Source organism: Carassius auratus, chromosome 26 (genome assembly GCF_003368295.1).
Source record: "Carassius auratus strain Wakin chromosome 26, ASM336829v1, whole genome shotgun sequence".
NCBI classification, from domain to species: Eukaryota; Metazoa; Chordata; class Actinopteri; order Cypriniformes; family Cyprinidae; genus Carassius; species Carassius auratus.
In genome coordinates, this window is record NC_039268.1 from 5,608,136 (window position 1) to 5,627,571 (window position 19,436).

At 36.6% G+C, this 19,436-nt stretch overlaps 1 protein-coding gene across 1 annotated transcript in view; it reads right to left on the bottom strand.

The window, feature by feature from the left end:
- Positions 1-19,436, bottom strand: part of LOC113044155 (zeta-sarcoglycan-like) — a 269,395-nt gene that overhangs the window by 229,411 nt on the left and 20,548 nt on the right. The window lies entirely within an intron of this gene.

A 19,436-nucleotide genomic window follows, 5' to 3' on the forward strand; every position in this document is an offset into this window, starting at 1 on the left:
ATATGATTGGTGTCTTGAAGGAATAGTTAAACCAAAAATTATTATTTTTTGTTTAACAATATATTACCCTCAAGCCATCCTGAGTTTGAGTTTGTTTCTTCACTGAAATTGATTTGGAGAAATGTAGCATTACATCACCTGCTCACCAATGGATCTGCAGTGAATGGGTGCCATCAGAATGAGGTGATCAGCTTATAAAAACATCACAACATACACATTCACTGCAGAGGATGCATTGGTGAGTATGTGATGTAATTCTAAATCTTTTCTGATGAATAAACAAACTCATCTACATTTTGGATGGTCTGAGAGTAAGTTAATTATGGTAGAACCGTTCCTTTAATCTAATGGAAGTGAACATGGTTTAAAAATATTTTAAAAAAGTACTAGCCATGAGTATTCCAAACTTTCCTGAGTGCCGTTGTTTAGACTTCTCTTACAAACAAAATACTCCATGAATAGAACTTGTATACATTCCAGCCGTACTCTGTATTTCATGGGCTCTAGAGCGAATTTGTATAGGTGAGCCCCCTCTCCCCGGAGCCAAATAAGTAATGCATAGATAACCTTAATGGGTCCCTCTCATCACACGGTGTGGGACAACATTTTGTCATTTCATTAATCTAACACATGCCACTGTATACAATGCATTTAATAAAAAAAAATTGTCATCCATACATTTATGGTAGATTAGAGGCAAGATATGTATATTGTGCGAAATTTTTCTATACACAATAACCAACTGTTTATTTCACATTTAATGAAGTATGAACATATTCATCTACACGCTGGATCACGTTTTCCGATTGGCCAACTGCACCCTTAAGCACACACAAACACACAGTATCCCAAGCCATACACACATATACAGTACACATACTCCAGAGAGAGAGACATCTTCTTTATGAGGATGAGTAATGAGTTGACTAGTCAGGAACAAAGCTCTGACCCATGTTGTGAGCAATTAGATTAAAGAAACGCAGCAATTTGCTTTAATTACATGTCCCACACTTCCCCCTCAGAAGTGAAGGAGTTAGAGAATGAGGGAGTAAAACACTCAAGAGGACGAATGACTACACATGCTGTAAAGATAAGCTCAAAATGGCAAGAATGAGATTATAGAGAGAATGTAACTGGCTCAAAAAGCCGGCTGCCTTCAGTTTTGACTGAGTGCCATCTAATAATATTAGGAATAATTCAGCCAAAAATGAAAATGTACTCAATTTACTTGCATTCATAAGGATATCTTGACCTCTCCTTTCAAAATGAGGACTGTTCAACTTTAAATTTATCGTGTGAGTCATGAACCCTTTAATGATATTTTTATAGTGCTTTTCGAGTCCTTTTCCTCAGTGTGACAAAGGGGGGCAGCTATGGCCTAATGAATAGAGAGTTGGAGTAGTTACCTGAAGGTCATCGGTTTGAGTCTCTGTGCTGGCAGGAGTTAGGGGGTGAATGAACAGCACTCTCTTCATCCCTCAGTACCCATGGCTGAAGTGCACTGAACCCCCAGTTGCTCTCTGGGTGCTGGATATAACTGCCCTCTGCTCCAGGGGTGTGTTCACTTCTCACTGCTGTGTGTGTGCACTGGGATGGGTTAAATGCAGAGCACCAATTCCGAGTATGGATTGCCATACTTGGCAAAATGTCACAACTTTCACTTGTTCCCGCATTTTTGGGGAACAGTCCAGGATTGGATGACATTATGTTCATTAACTGTTGAAGTATTCTTTAACAGATGACCTGAGGTCAATGATTCCTGCACTTTTCATGAAATGCACAGCGTGCTACACATAACAGCAACAGCCCTATCAATTACAGCTCCTCTTGCAGTCTCCTGAAACCCCTTTTGCTATTCACATATTAAATACAGAGACATTGGTGGCATAATCAAATCATCGCCACAGATGCCAAGCATGTTATTGAAATGTGAGGACCCCTGACTGTGGCGTAGTCATCTTAATAAACAGTAATGTGAATTTTGTATGGCCCCTGACCTTGTAGGGCTTTTCTCTTGGGTGCTGAGTGCTGGAAAGAGAGTGAGAAAGAGATGAGGGATATGGGTTATTTCATTAGCAGAGCTTGTCTTATGCTGATGCAGGGCATAATTAGCCACTAACTGTCTACGAGAGCAGTCCTTTTTCTCCGACCACCACTCTAATTGCTGGATCCTTTTTTTCCCACCAGCCCACAGTGCCATACTTAATTAAAATTCCTCCCTTTTACCTCTTGATCCAGAGCAAATAGATGAGAGAGAAAAAGTGAGAGGGAAATAGATAGTGATGGGGCCGAAATGGACCTCCTCTTGTTTCAGAGAGAACCCGTGAGATAGAAACAATGGGAGAGTGATATTGAGAAGCTAAATGAACCCTCCCACCATTATTGGTCGGTCATTTGTTATTTGACCTTGACAGCAGCTGTTGAACTCAACTTAGCTCCCACAGGCTCTAACATGCTAATGCATATCGTCTAAAGGCGTAAGAACATGAGAAATTAATGATTCTAGAGCAGTGGTTCTTAACCACCTTGGTTGAGGCCTCAGCAAATTTCCAAGAGGGTTTCAAGATGACTTTAATTATTCAAAATATGGCAAAACAAACATTAAGCCAAAACAACAACAAAAAAAAGTTCAAAAGCTGTCAATGGGGCAGTACCCTATAAAAAGCTACTCCTTTGTACCCAATTTATTACTTAAGGGTACATATGGATATCTTAAATGTAAATGTTTATAGCTAAACATTTACCTAAACACCTAATTTGTACATTTTAGAATGTTGTTTTTATGAAAGCTTTTTTTTTTTTTTTTTTTTTTACATTTTTATTTTTATTTTTTTTGAGTAAAGGAAATGCAATATGTTGGTATTCTGGAACATTCCTAATGCGTATTCTTAAAAAATGTCTTCATGTGAATGTAAGATTAAAGAGTTCTTGCCTCAAACTCAGACATGAGAAAATGTGTGCCTAAGTTGTTCATTTAGTAACTATTTTGACTTTGGTGAGTAAGGGAACAGTTTTAGGCTGATGAGTTTGTCTGTGACTCATTCATGACTCTTTTTAAATGAATTGAATAAATATTTTGTTTGCTAATGAGACTACACTGCAGTGTTGACAACACAACAGAAAAAAACAATTCTATCTACTGTTCTTCATTGTGTTATCTTCTAATATTTGTTTTTAACATAACCTCAGCCCTGCCTGTCAATCTGTTGGCTTTCAGCCACCCAGGCTCCAACACACAAGGGTCGACTGTATGCGTCAGCATTCAAGAGTATTAAATTACCATTCTCATACCATTTAGATCCCACATCTGTGCGCAAGAATGTTAGCGTGTTATTTTTTTTGCAGATCAAAGAGGTCAAGCCTACTCCCCGCTCCGAGCGATGATGTGTTCATTCGCTCCAACCCACTCCACTCCCACCCACGTCACGCACCAGTGCTATGATACATCCATTACTAAAAAACAAAGACAGGAAAGGCAAAAATGGCTAAAAATGTATACCATATACAGGACATGCCTGACTTGATGTAGCAAAGTTGCACTTATTGCTGAATCAAAGCCATTGTTAGTCTTGGAAAAGAATCACAGACTTTCCCACCCAGGTGATCATTTAACAGAATGACCCCCAACCAACCAGTGGTGTATTAGTAATAATGCCTCCAGTTTGGCCTCATATTAAATCAGCAAAAAAATAATAAATAAATAATAATAATAATAATAATTATAATAATAATTCACTGTAGGGTTTCCCATAGAAATTAGTGGGTAGCTATTTGTTACAAACTGCAATACTTCCAGTATATGAATAGCAACTATTTTAAATGAGAATACTATTTTAAATGCAGTTTTTATTACAGAATATTAACAGATGTTGTCATTATTGTCAATAATTACTCAAATCGTTCCAACCCCATTAGGATATATTTGGAACACAAATTAGAAATCATTGAATAAATCATTGAATGAAGTTGTCATTTTTGTTTTCTTTGTACACAAAGGCAAGTATTCTTGTAGCTTCATAACATTACAGATGACATGGACTATTTTAACAATGTCCTTAGTACTTTTCTGGGTCAGTTGTTTCAGTTACGTTGCTCTCTATGCAGGGTCAAAAATATCTCGGTTTTCAAAAAAAATAATTTGTGTTCTGAAGATGAAAGAAGGTCTTTCGTGTTTGAAACAACATGAGGGTGAGTGATTAATGACAGAATTTTCATTGTTTGGGGTAAACTAAACCTTCAATTACCCAACATTACTGCATTACCCTAAACAAGTTCCGGTTTCATTATTATTGGTCTGACATAGCGACCATTGAAGACACTGGTACTAACCTGAACCCTACTCTAGTCATAAAATCCAAAGGAAAAATAGTGATAAGAAAGTTGCTCCTGCTTAAGCAACAACATAAACTATATATATAATCCGATTAGATGATATAGAAATGTTGACCCCGGGAACATGCTTTGTGAAGTTTATATTGATGGCTGCAGTTTAAAAGCACACATGGGTATATTCTAATCGGACAGCTGGACAGATGTGCTGCTAATATTCATCTCTGTCCAGCAGTGACCATATCACAGGGCAGGTCACGGTCATGCTGAGACACATCTGGAACAGGACTTGTTCCACCAGCAAGGGTCCAATCTCTCTTACACACACACACACACACACACACACACACACACACACACACACACTACAGTTATCTCTCTCTCAAACACAAACGTACACTAACACACACCAAATGTCAAACTCAATTTCCCTCATTTAGGCTCATCTTCCCTGTCTCATAAGGTCTTTCCCATCAAGCATCCAATATCTTAATTATGGTAATACTTTCACCCACCGGGCAGCTGAGGCAAATATATGACACACACTCACATATACTTGGATACATAAAAATTTAAGGGTTTGCTATATAGCATTGCATTGTTTGACCCTGCTAGAAGACACCATAACTACACCATCTGGCAGAAAAAAAAGCATCTTTCTCCATTGACAGCCATTCAAAATTAGCTGTGTACTTTGCCAAAATTTAAATCAGAAATATTTCATTATCATATTACAGCAGATGTTTTGCCAGTGCCTAAATGGTTTAGAAAAGATCTTAAAAATGAGAAAGGGGCTTACAGTTTCTCTGTCTGCTGCCTTTTACATCACAGCTCAGGGTATTTGCTAGTGTGAAACGTTTATTAACATTGCCAAGCATTATATTACATTTGGACACACAAAAAGGGTTGAGATGTCCTAGCTAGCACTACACCATTGCATAGTATGCTGGTAGATGCTGTATAGTAGCTACTCCATCGGGCAGCGAAAAGTATCTTTCTTCATTGAAAGCCATTCAAAATTAGATGTGCTTTCTGCCAATATTTCAATCAGACATATGTCTTTATAATATAGCAGATGTTTCTCCAGTGCCCAATCGGTTTAGAAGTGAAAAAGCAGATTACCATTTCTGCCTTTGCTAGTGTGAAACTAGCTATGTTTGACTTCATCAGTGAATAGATTTAACCGGTTTTCCTTAAACCGAGATTTGCCGAGAGTTGAAAGTGGAGACGTGAAGTCAGACAATTTCTGCTTCCAGCAGTGACGCTGAAAATGTGTTTGCAAAGTTTATCCCAGATGAAGTGGATTAGCTGCAATATTTGGCAAAAACATAGACAAGTTCAGACAATACTCTATGCCCTACTTAACATAGCACCTGAATTTACAAGAAAAAAGTTAACATGAACCTATATCTACTATTTAAATACCAATAAAATGGGGTTTATATTATATATATATATATATATATATATATATATATATATATATATATATATATATATATATATATATATATATATATATATATTTATTATCAGTTTTTATTACTGTTATAAAAATACTGATCAGTAAGCATTAGCGAATGTGATAGAATAAACACAAATACTTGATATTTACAGTCACATGATATTTTCAGCTGAGGTGACTGCTAATAAACAATACGCCAGTGGAACTGAGTGGCCATAAACAAGATGGCAGATATGAAAACACACAGTATTACAGGAAGCGTTAGCATGATGCTAACTGATAGCTTTCTCTAGCTATTATAGGTCTCCTTATGAAATACAGACACACGCACATAAAAATGTGGCATATAAAGCAAATATGTCAGAAACAAAGTGCCAAAAATCATGTCAAAGAAAAACAGTAACAGGCAGCAATGTTAGGAGAGACCCCCATAGACTAAAAGAATCAGGAAGCGGAAATTCAAAGCGTCTTCCATGATCTGGACCCCTACTTGGCAGCACAGGACTCTCTAAGGACTGCTGGGACAATTCCACAATATTGATTTTTGGTCTAGAAGGCTTGTATCTGTTGAGACTCTACAGTAAGGCTTCAGAATTGGGGAAGTTGTCTGTGTGTGTGTGGGTGTGTGTGTGTGTGTGTGTGTGTGTGTGTGTGTGTGTGTGTGTCACTTTAATGGCCTCTTAAGCCATCAGCGAGTTAAAGACAATTTCAGCAAGGACAGGATAGGAGACAAGAGGAGAGGGTGGACAGATATCAGACACTCGCGGTACTCTGTGTGGATAGGGCGGTGGATTTCTCTCTCTCGAGTGTGTACAGCCCCGAGTGCTTCGATGTTGTGTAGCTGACAGAGATAGATAAACAGAACAGTTCTCAAAGGCCCACCATTCCCTGACTCAGTTAAATCGGTAACCGTAGGCCACAAATTACTTGACAGATACAAGCTTCCCAGAGATCTCAAAGATAATTCTGCAAACTTTCTATCTATGAGAACAGATCTTCAGTGAAAGTATCTATCACAGGAAAACCTGTTTAGGTCACATTTTATCACAAAATCAAAATAATCTATTGTTGTTTTAGCATAAAGGAAGTCTATTTTAAGACCATTAAAGGATAGTTCATCCAAAAATGAAATTCTGTCATTATGTATTCAACTAAGGCTTTAGGCTTTAATGGCCCTAAAATAGACTTAATTTTCTTTATGCTTAAAATAATATTGTTTCCATCTTTTGATTTTTGGGTGAAATATAATCCGTTTCATGACAGGTCTCGTGAAATTCACCCTCTTGTTGTTTATGGATGAGACAGATCTCTGCTCTGTCAGCTTCTGTTTATACAATGACATGTCTCTAAATTGACCTTGCGCCTGTATGAATTCAGTCAGACGGCATCCCCATTAGGACTGACCAATAAGGTGAACCTGACATCTCAGGAATTATAATTCAGGAAGGGAAAAGAAAAACTGATGTTCTGACCCCAGGGAGGGCCAATGAGTAAGTGAGGAGAGTGAGATGAGTAAGGTTCATTAGCATAATTACAGCCCTTGGAAAGTTTTGGTTTGATTAATGGTCGGCACTCACGCTCTGACACTGGAAAACCGAGGCACATAATTTGTTGGGTGTCATAAGGGGATTCTTGGTGTTTGGAATGCAGCATCTGAATCACTTTCATCTTTTACACACACAGTCTCTCTTACACTATTTTCTCCTAAACACACACACACACACACACAGACACACACACACACACACACACACATACACACACATACATTTCAAACTCACTTTGAAAAAGTATACCCGAAAAGTATACATGCAAAAACATACATTAAAGAAAAACATACAAAACACCCCCATGCATGTTTTTCATAATTAGAATATACGCACATACCTCACAATCTATAAACCTAGAAATATTCAAAACACATTTTACAGAGTAAGCTACCTACACCATTAGACAAACACAGATACAAACAAACACACTTAGACATACTGTGATATCATTTGGACATGAAAGCCACAATTAAAAAATATATATAAATGTCATTACACAAGATAAAAACATCAAACCAAATCAAATCAAGACAAAAAAGTATTGAATTTTTGGTTGTCGAACATTATTCTAAAAAGTACATGTGCGTGTGTCTTGCTAGGAAGTACACTTGGGTAAACTTGATTATCTAAGGTCAAATATCCACTAAAAAGGCCTTGGGTCCAATTGATTAAAAGGAAAAGCACTATGTTTTCTAAGGCCCATGATTCATGGACCCAGTTTTATCAGTTTTACACAGACTTTCAAAGATAATTCTCTAAACCTCCTATGAATGCATATCCTCTTTTTTCACCCTCAGCTAAATCTATGTCAAACACTCTGAATCTTGCAAAAAGACAAATTAAAATATATTATTATAAATATATTATGCATACCGGTAATTTAATTACTGGTTTATTTTATGTTAATTACTGTGTATATATATATATATATATATACAGTGCAGTATACACAGTATATAAAAAAATAAAGAAACATATAAATTAAAATATTTAATATAGCTTATTAAAATGTCATTAAATATAAGTTTGGAAATCAGTTCTGAAAAAAAAAAGGCATAGAAAATTGAAGTTACTTCCTAATAACAAAAAAAACCAATAAAAACCTCTGCATGATATTTTTTATGATACCAGTTGGTTCTAATGGTAGATGTATATATATATATATTTTTTTTTCTTTTTTCTTTTTTTTTGGGGGGGGGGGGGGGTCACTGTACATCAGACCCAAACAACATAGAGATATGTGCATTTAACACTGGTCTGAATCCAGACAGACGGGTTAGTGACGCCATCTCCAACTCTAATCCGATGAGTGCTAACGTAAACAACCTGTGAGCACACATGCCATGATATCTGTTCTGAAACTCAGTCAGCCTGCCAAATCAACTCATATGTTCCTCAAAGCACTCACTTTAACAGCCACGCTTTTTCAACTCTCTCTCTTCTCTCACTCACTCACGCTGTCTGCTTCCTAATCTTCCATGGGTCTATTTAAGTTTAGATTCAGTGAAAGGCCAATAAAGAACCAGTTTAAATTCTTCATATTGAATACACACACTCCATTACCATGAATACTAAATTTATTGGCATAAGCTACAGACCTGCGGAAGAGAGAGAGAGAGAGAGAGAGAGAGAGAGAGAGAGAAAGACGAAGGCACTCATCGACCATATCAATTCACACAGTTTGAATTTCAAAGAAGCCCCTTCGCTCCATTGTGGAAAGTACAGCGTCGGGTCTTTGGAGAGAGTGTTTATTTGGCAGGTTTAGAGGTTTATGAGGCACAATGTAATTAAGGAGGCCTGGAGAGAATGCGGTGTGTGTTAGTATTGCCGGGGGTGGTGGGGGAGGGGTTTGCTTTGGGGTTGGGGATACTGAGTTCTCATTATCGCAGAGATGGTAACCCTGTTCTCTCTCTCACACACCACAAAAATTGTCAGAATTATCAGAATTACGGTCAGGCCTATGATAATAACATTAAAGGTCCCCATAAGCAGGTCATGAGGCAGTCAGTTTATTTGCACATTGATATTTTACAGAACATAAGGCCAATAATTTACCAGTAGTTTATGACTGGATCGTTAAGGCTCTCAGGTCCATTCTTAAAATGCTAAGCACCATAGGGACGGGAGCATGAAGCCTTGTTTTAATGCTCACTTTACGCTCATTTCTATTGAAAACTTCACTCGATACAAGTGAATGGAAACAAGCTCCAAAAGCATGCTAAAAAGTATAAAATAGTCAATGTCATTTGTAAATTATATTTAAGTCATATTCCTTTCACTCATGTTGTATCTACGGCATGAATATTCACATTTCCTTTTGTTTGCCATAGAAGTAATTCTGGTTTGGAATGATGACAAGTAAACGAAGACAGATATAGAGCAATAATTAACAAAGAAAACAACACTGTAAAAATAAAATGATTTTTGAAGCATTATTTGGGGTTATTCAGACTGCCACACTCCAAGAACCCTCAGGAAATCCTTCAGGCACTGTTTGAATGTGCCTCAAATATCCTACTATGTACTCAAGAACTTCAATATTTTAGTGCCTTGAAACTTTTATTTTTAATTATTATGGAGTTACTGGAGGAACTTCAGAAGCTTGTTTCTGCCTTGGAGTAATAAAAAGATAAAATAAAAAGCTAATTGCTACTTTATTCCACATAATTGTAACTTTATTTCCCACAAGGTGACTGTACATCTCACAGTTGCAATATCATTTCATGTAATTGTGAAATGCAACTCATAAAATGATGAGTTTCTCTCACAATGTGACTATTTCTTATATTTTTAAATTATGTTTACTGTTAGATGGAAATGGGCTCCATAAGGAACCATTGACAGTCTTGAGGGATCTCGTAGCAACTTGTTATAAGACTAGGCCCTTTTTTTTAATAAAGGCAGTTCTCCGAAGTGTTTGCCAGTGTGACAATCTAATGACCCACAAACGGTAGGTTTAAAGTGTTTATTCATTTTGTAGAGTAAACAAGAATCGAAAGTGTAAGAAAATTGAATTGAAATGCCACTTTTGCTAATCTAAAATATATAGACACTTGAAAAAAAATCTGGTTTGGTTAGCTTTAATTACAACTTAAAGGAAAACATGTTGAAGTGGCATATGGAGAAAGGTAGCTGTCCATTAGAGAGAGAGAGTGAGAGAGAGAGAGAAAGAGAGAGAGAGTGTTAGAAAGTGTGAGAAAGAGACAGAGAAAATAAATAATAGATAAGTGCATCTCTGGCACATTAGAGAAAGTGAGACGCCACAGTGACGGGAAGTGTGGAAAAAGAGGTTTAGGCAATTGAATTGAATGCACTTCAAATCTAGTTTTTGATTATGTATTTATTTATTTGTTTGTTTTCTATTGCTGTGGGCTCAGCACTACAAATAGGCTTGTGGCATCCAGTGCATCATAGTCTTCCAGTCTTTGAAATTCAAACTGATATTAAGAAAATACGAAAAGTGACCAAAAAAAAAAAAGACTCTTAACACACACGTCATCACATATGCTGTGTGCACATGGTGAGTAAACTGCATGTGTTGATGTTTGACGCATAGGCCACAGTGATTTATCAAAACCATGACCCATTAGTGTGTGTCACAATCTAGGAAATGATGTGGTTATTCTGCTATCTGAATGATGACACACTCCCAAGAAAAGTTTGCCAGATTTGTTCTAGTCCAAAAAGCTATCCGCATGATGTTCATTATGAGAGCCATTTTGCTTCGGACTAGAATCATGCCCAAACGCTGAGTGAATTTGTTTTTTTTGTGTCTTTTACGATTGTTTCATGCTACATTGTATAATTGAACACCAGTGTGTTCTTAGGTAAAAGAAAAGATGTGTGGCTTTGAGGAATGTGTTCCGTTAGGGGAAGTCGTGGCCTAATGGTTAGAGGGTTGGACTCCCAATCAAAGGGTTGTGAGTTCTAGTCTCGGGCCGGATGGAATTGTGGGTGGGGGGAGTGCATGAACAGCTCTCTCTCCACCTTCAATACCACGACTTAGGTGCCCTTGAGCAAGGCATCGAAGCCCCAACTGCTCCCCGGGCGCCGCAGCATAAATGGCTGCCCACTGCTCCGGGTGTGTGCTCACAGTGTGTATGTGTGTTCACTGCTCTGTGTGTGTGCATTTCGGATGGGTTAAATGCAGAGCACAAATTCTGAGTATGGGTCACCATACTTGGCTGAATGTCACTTCACTTCACACTTTTTTTAATGGGATGAACAACACCAGCAGTTATTTTGTTCGGACACCTGTAGAACTGATTCAACAAATACATCCACTATTCATCCTTGAGACCAATGGGATAGAAATAACTTAAAAAGTCCCTCAGAATAGTCTGATATTTTGTATCCAATGCAAGACTAAGAAATTAGAAACAAATGGCCAAAGCATCACCTACAAATAACTTGCTGTGCTCCACTTGGTTCGTAATTAGATGCTTGATGAGTATAACTGTAAACCGAAATTTAAGTTACTTTTAGAACTGCAGCAAAGGCTAATTCATTGATACTGATACACTTAACTGATTCTGACCTTCGACAAGAGATCTTTTACTATCCCTAAAGAAAAAGAAATCATTAGACCCCTGTTGTAGGAGTAGAAATTCTAATAAAAATTTCTGTCACTTTAAGTACTGATTCACTGAATCTGATTCTTTCAAATGATGAAAGACATCTTTTACTATCCCTGAAAGTTATTGCAGAAAGTGAAATCATTAGATGTCTGTTGTAGGAGTAGAACTGCAACACAGAATTTCGCCAAAGACTAAGATTCATAAGATTTACTGAAATTGATTCACTGAAACTAATTCTGTCCAACCGCAAAAGCCATCTATTACGATTCCCTAAAGTTATTTCAGACAGTGAAACTGACAAAAATCTGATTTAACTAAAGAGTTCAGCTATTAGATTATGTAATTTCGACATTGTGGCTGTTTATTCAATAGCCTAGCGTAAAACATTCACATAATGGAGCATGAGGTGTTGTTTCAGCAGTGTAAATGGGTTAGTGTACCCGTTTCAATGATATAAGCATTTATAGCACCATTGTCCCTGCAATTTACTGTCCGCCGTCAGAGCTTAGCTGTTGAAATGTAAATATTTTGCACCAGAGAAGAGATTATGTTCTCTAGCTGAAATATGTCTCCATTTACGGGATATAAAGGAAGCAATTGACAGACAGAAAGTCCTGCAACAAAGGTACAGTGTCAGGAAGCTAATCCCTGTGTACTAATTTGATATTTTTAAGCACTTAATAGCAACAGAGTCTAGCAGGTTTTTATACTCCGTTTTCAATTATAATGCATCTTCAACACTACAAAAAGAGAGAAAAACATTGCAGCATTATAAGTAGGTTTATAAGTATACATTCTTCTATGTAGTCATTTGACTACACTAACCTCACCGCAGTGTTATAGAAGAACCAGGTTTGTAACACAGCTCTCCCTCAAACAGCCTTTTTACAACCCATATTGATCCATACTGTTTAAGAATTCAACCCAAGAGCTTCTGGGTAATTAATGCTGGCTTTAAAGCAAACATCATCGTTCTTTGGGAAAATGTGTTTGGTTTTAGGGGTTTGGAGAGAGGAGAAAGAGGAAAAAGAAAGAAGGGAGATGAGAAGGGGGAAGCACATAATTCCTTAAAATCACACTGACATGCAGACTATGTGTACAGTATGTACACTATGTGTACAGTATGTACTACAGTGGTCATCAACAGAACCTGCCGCCAGTAATATCTGGCCCGCACCTGCAGCCAGATTATTTTGATAGCGGCTGGCTCTGAAATAGTTCTGTCATGACAGCAAAAGTTCTTTAAGAGAATGACTCAGACATTAATGGGCTTATTAAACTCCTCTTTTATTTATTTTTTATCACCATATCTCCCACATATGTGTGTTGCAAGGTGGTGTTGCAAGTCGGTGAATGAAGATACTTGCCAGGTTACATGTCACTACTCTGCTTTATTCATTTATTCATTAAAACCCGGACACCGCAACACAAATTAGCTTTTTGTTAATGACTGTCCTAGTACAGGAATTAACACAGACAGCTCACTACCAGTTACAAAAGACACTGTAACAGTCTGCCACAGGCAATTCTAGTTTCATTTTTCATCAGTTAATTTCTTAAATTATCCTTTGACTAACTTACGAACCCCTGATGTACTTGTATGTGTGTGCACATGCTTTGAACAGCTTTAGGCCTTTAGGGCCACATAAATATTACATGTTGAGCTTTTTAAAGATTAAAAAAAATGGCATAATTATCGAACATATGAAAAAAAAAAAACAGAGCAAGAGAACACCTAATATATTATAGCCTTTCATTTATTTATTCATTTATTTATTATTAAAAACAGGACCTGTTCTGAAGTAAGCTGCCTACCTAAACAACATTTTTAGAAGTAATCTCAGTGTCAAAATATAGTATTTTTAATATGTGGACATGTTAGCAAAAAAGGCACAACTAACACAGTAGTCACTTTCATATCAAGCAGAATTCTGTGGATCTGCTACACAAATTCACATGACCAACTCGAACCAGAATGCCAAAGAAACATGTTTACTACGATTTGACCATGATAAAACCAGGTAAAATTTCTTAAGAGATGGTTATTGTGACCACAAATTAAGTCTGAACTACACTGTGATTAAATAAATTGGTGGACAGAATCAGCAAAAGTGATGATTACAACAGTCTAATAAATGGTTTACTGTGTGACAAATTGTACTGTTAGCTTAGCACCATGCTAACTTTACTAGAATTCTTTGCAAGTTTGCGTAAAGAGTGGTAAATTTGTGGTGAGTTGCTGTTGGGTATGGAGTTCAAAATCCAGGTTCAAATAAAGTTAATATAGTGTTTTGAAAGTGTAGCGTTAGCAGTTTTTGGAACAAAGGTAATTTTCTGAAGAAATCACATACAACATATACACTCCAACCCACATATGTGCACAAAGAAAACAATGGAGATGCTACTAAACAGTAATTGGCTCCTTGAGAAGATAGTCCAAGCTTCTAGTTAAAATCTTCTTTGAGCCACACAAAACACACAACCACACCAACTTGCTCTCACCGCTTCCTCTCAAGCTTTTGACAGTAGATTAAGTCAGAGCAACTCATCAAAGGTTTGTATGTGCCTTGATTTCTGCCTTGCTATTAATTCATAGCAGCTTTGTGCATTTGTGTGTATGTGTGTGGGGGAGAGAGAGAGTGCTTGTAGGGTCACAATACATCAGGTTTGAGTATAATCTTGTAATGGCCCAGATTGTTTCAGATTTATACCTCCTAGTGTTGGACGCTTCTCAAGAGGCGGCAATTCAATAATTGATTCAGACAGAGGAGAACCTCTCGGTCTCTTAAAATGATTGAGGTAGGGTACGATGAGGGAGAGAGAAAAGGCATTAGGAAACAGCCCTTCAACAAGCCTCGCTTACTTGTGAGGTAGCTGAGGAGAAAAATAATGACAAGCTTTTTATTGTAGCACGATGTCATGAATTTAGTCATCCAAAAACAGACACTTGTACCAAAGACTCCTTTCTCCAGTACTCACTCTACTGCAACTGTAAAAGTGACATAAATGAGGTCAGTAAGGAAGAGCATGACGGAAAATTCCTTTCAACTGTTATGATTGGTTGCAGATGAGCTTATTTTCTGCATTGCACCAGACATTAGTTGAATTTGGTCCAGAAGATGTTTTAGGAAATATGCAAAATAAATACATTACTTAAAAAAAAAAAAAAAAAAAACACTTCTTTTGGGCAAGGATGCATTAAATAACAAAATAAATCAGTAAATAAAAATAATAATAATAATAATAATAATTACAAAGAAATCTAAAGTAGCACATTGAATTACACATTACATTCTGAATTAGGAGGTATTTTCATGTGAAACATACTCCAACATTTTTAATCGTTTTAAAACTTAAAAAAAGTCTTAATTTCTATCACTGTTTCCTCAAAAATAACTGTTTTCAACTTTGATAATAATAAGAAATGCTTGAGCACTAAATCAGCATATTAGAATGGTTTCCTAATGGTTATGTGAGAATGATAATATTTAATAACATTATTGTTTCTACTGTATTTGTAACCAAAGCAATGCAGTCATGGTTAGCAAAAAAGACTTCTACAACAGTGTGATGAGAAATATTTTCATGCTAACTTCTGAATGCAGTTGTGGGTATCTTAGCAAATCTGAGCACAGTTTGTGACATTACTGAGACCACGTCTTCAACTCTAAAGGAGACACTGTGTCCTAACCTAAGTTTCCAAAGAAAAGCAATTGGTCTGTTCACACACACAAAAAAAGCAGAGTAATGCAGCACAATAACATCCAATCAAAACATATTTGACACACTCATGTGGATCGGGATTTTTGAAACAATTGCATTTCATGGTGAGCGGGCCTATTCAACAACCGATAAAAAAAAAAAAGAAAATAAAATCAATCGACAAATATCACAGCTGATTAGGCAAAACACTCTCTTTTACCACTTATTTCAGTCTTTTCCGTGCAATCAAATAATCAGTAGCATTTGTCTTCTCCGTTGTCTGAGGGCTGTTAGTAAGTCACTCACTGGCTGGTATTACCACCAGAAAGGCTTATGGATCGATTCTACCAAATCCTCACTTAAGCGAGTTGCATCAAGATATCCACTCACATACATAATGTCATCAAAAAGCAGCACAGAGGCTATTTTTGTTCAGAAATACAAACTCCTTAAGTCTCTAAAGCTGATCCCTGCTTTATCAGATGATGGCTGAGCCACTCTACCAGCAAACCGACCGATAAACAAATAAAATCCAGCCTGTGAGAATGAAATATAGACAAAAACCAACAGCGTAAAAAATGAAGTCAATCACGGCAATAGCTTTGTTTTTGGTTTTCCCAAATGATTTCCTTTGGAACTTGCACATTTAAAATAAATACCCGTGAAACACAAATGGTGCGAAACCACAAACAAACCTAAAATCTAAATCCCTTTCAACTGTTCCAGAATAAAACACTGATTTTTAATGGTGACTGGTTATTATCAATGGTAAGATTATTTTCCAAAAAAAATAAATAAATAAAAAAATAAAAAAATAAAAATGATATATATATATATGTATATTCTTCACAGTAAACTTTCAGAACTACACCAGAGAGAATGTTTCCAACAAAATAAATCAAAACAATAAATCCAAGAGGAGAGACAATATTTGGATTCCTCCTCATAGAAGCCCATTTTAAGAAAGCTTAACAGTGCTTAATCTACTGAGACAGTAGCTTTGGAAGACTAAATTTGGCACTTTATTGACAATAAATAGTGTAATGTTTGCAGCCAAACTGATGACAAATAATCTAGCCAATTTAAAAGATTATACAAAAAATAAATAAATAAACCTTTTTCTACAGAAAACCATTGAAAAGAAAAAGCCCAATGTTGCTTACAGTTCTAAGAGACCAAATTTATTTAACATCATATTGATAATAAATACTTTCTGCATACAGACAGATGAGCCCAGAATTAAAAAGTGCAACTTTTTTTTTATTCATTTGGAACATTGCCCAAGAAAAACTTAAAATACCAATTCAGTGTCATAGGTCTGGTTCTCATGGAAAGCAGGAAATAATAAAAACCTTGAATGCAATGTTAAAAATATTAAATAATATTAAAGTAAATTAAAATAAGTATGCCAAATGTGTGAAATGTAATAAGAACACTATTTGGTTGTCTTAAACTATTGCCATTACTTAAGAACTTCTCACATAAAAACGCATAAGTCTTATAGAAACAAAATCATATGCCATCACACATAAACAAAATCAGTTTGAGACTAAATATAATAGATTTTCAAACCAATATTTATATGTATTCAATCCATCTTACCTGCTTACTGGTATACCCTATGTGCTTCTGTGGTTTTGGCTATGAAAGCTACAGTATACAGCTCAAGGTTGCCAACTAATGGCCCGGCAATGTCAGTATTTTTAAGTCTAATAAATAAGTAAATCTAAACACTAGACTATGCTGAAAATGTATATATATATATATATATATATATATATATATATATATATATATATATGGTTGTTACAAAACAACATTTAAAAAAATGACAATTAAATAAAACTAAGCATGATAACTGTGTTTTTTGAAATATAGGGATACAGAACATCTGAAAAGCCTTCAAATGTACTGATATTTAAGCATATTCTCTAGTAAAAGCTAAACAAGAAGGATAAAGCAAAAGAATTCTGATTTAACAAGTTCTTCATAATACTGCTGAGGCCAAGGTTTCCTAAGCATTTGGGAACAGCAGCCTTCTCCATTTGACCTGCCATGAGCGTACTCTGTTTGTTTCTGTTTGTTAGCACTACACCGCCTCAGCAAGCAAAGGTTGAGACCGTGATAGCTCACCAAGTCAGGGTCGTGAGGGAGACTACGAGGGGGAAGGGAACAAGGGTGATCAACAGCGCTTCTTATCCACCTTTATTTTCTCGACAAAGCCACTCATCTTCCTGTCACTGCTAGAGAGGGAATGGGGGAGTATGCTGTTATTTTTCTGCTGCTTCCTGCCTTTGCTCTCTCTAACTCTCACCAGCTCTGTGTCTCTTGCTCACATACCCTATTTTAATAGAGAGAGCACACAATAATGCTTTTCTGTGGGAAGGAATAGGAAGACTTAGACAAGTGTAGGGGGAGAGAGAGAGACACACAGAAAGGTTGAAAGAAATAGTGAGGCGTATGGAGAGTGGAAATGAGGCAACTGCTGGAAAGAAAGAAGGAATGCACGATGCAGATGATAACAAAAGAGGGTGGACGAGATGATGAGAGAGACAGAAAAAGAGCGCTGGAGAGAACTGTGGGCTGTAGCTACAAGAGGCCATCGAGCAACGCCGTGTAGATTCTATTTCAAGTCACTGCTTAAGTTGAGGTCAGTGCTTTCACTGCCAGACCAGAATGGTAATTAGAATGCAGGCGGATCACAGAGGGAATAGTACAAAAGAGCACTCTAATTCATACTTGCACTGCCATGTAGCAGAGGAGGTTATGCACCAATAAGAGTCAGAGTTGGAGACCTCCAATGGGGATCTACTTTATGAGGTCTCTCTCGTCCAGTAGGGGGTGTTATATAGGGAACGCTTATTCGATCAAAAGAAATTGATGTGCCATTAAAACTCAAATGAGGTAGTGAGTATCAGCAGGGGTAAAACAGTGAGTGTGATAGGAAAGACGAGATGGATTCAAAACCGCCAAGGAATAGTATTAAATTGTCCATAAATACAATGGAAAGAGAGACAGAAGAGACACACTGCGGGAGGGGAAGAGATGACATCAGGCTGTAGATGAATGACAGCTATAGCATTTCTGTATCTCACCAGAAGAATATGGTGCAAAACCATGGGTTTGGTTCCCTGGAAATGTAGAAATGCAAAAACAGGGTTAGGGGCCATTCACACATAATGCCATTTTTCCATTCTACTGCTTTACATTGTTTTTTTATTTTTTATTTTTTTTTTTATTTTTTTTTTTTTTATTTATGTAAACACGCAGTAGATGGCTGCTTTGATCATTGTGTTTACATCTTGCATCTTCTGCAGCTTCTCGCACATGACACAATGTCATAAAATCATGCCACTCAAATTAAAATAATATTTACATTTTTTGAGAGAGAAAAAAATTATTATGGGTCATTCACACATAAAACGTTTTTATAATTCTATTGCGTTGCTTTACCATTGTTTTTCAAAGCTTGAAGTTAAAGTTCAATTTCAAAGGTCAAGAAAATGCATCGTGAGACCTTGTTTTTCTCTCCCATTTAATTTCTTGCATCTTGCAAGACAATCTGTCGATTGAATAAAAGCACTGTCTGTAATATTGGAGCCTCAGCCTTCCATGAGAGAAAGGTAAAAATAAAAGAGGGATGGACAAACTTGAAAAACATCTTTAAGAATATTTGGTTGCATTGAGAGTGCTGATATTTAAGAAATAAAAATAGAAAAAGTGCTATTGTCTGTTTTTGCTTCATCATTGAAAATATATCCAAAGAAAAGCCCTGAAAATCAGTTGTGCATTTCTAATAACGCACAGGAGTAT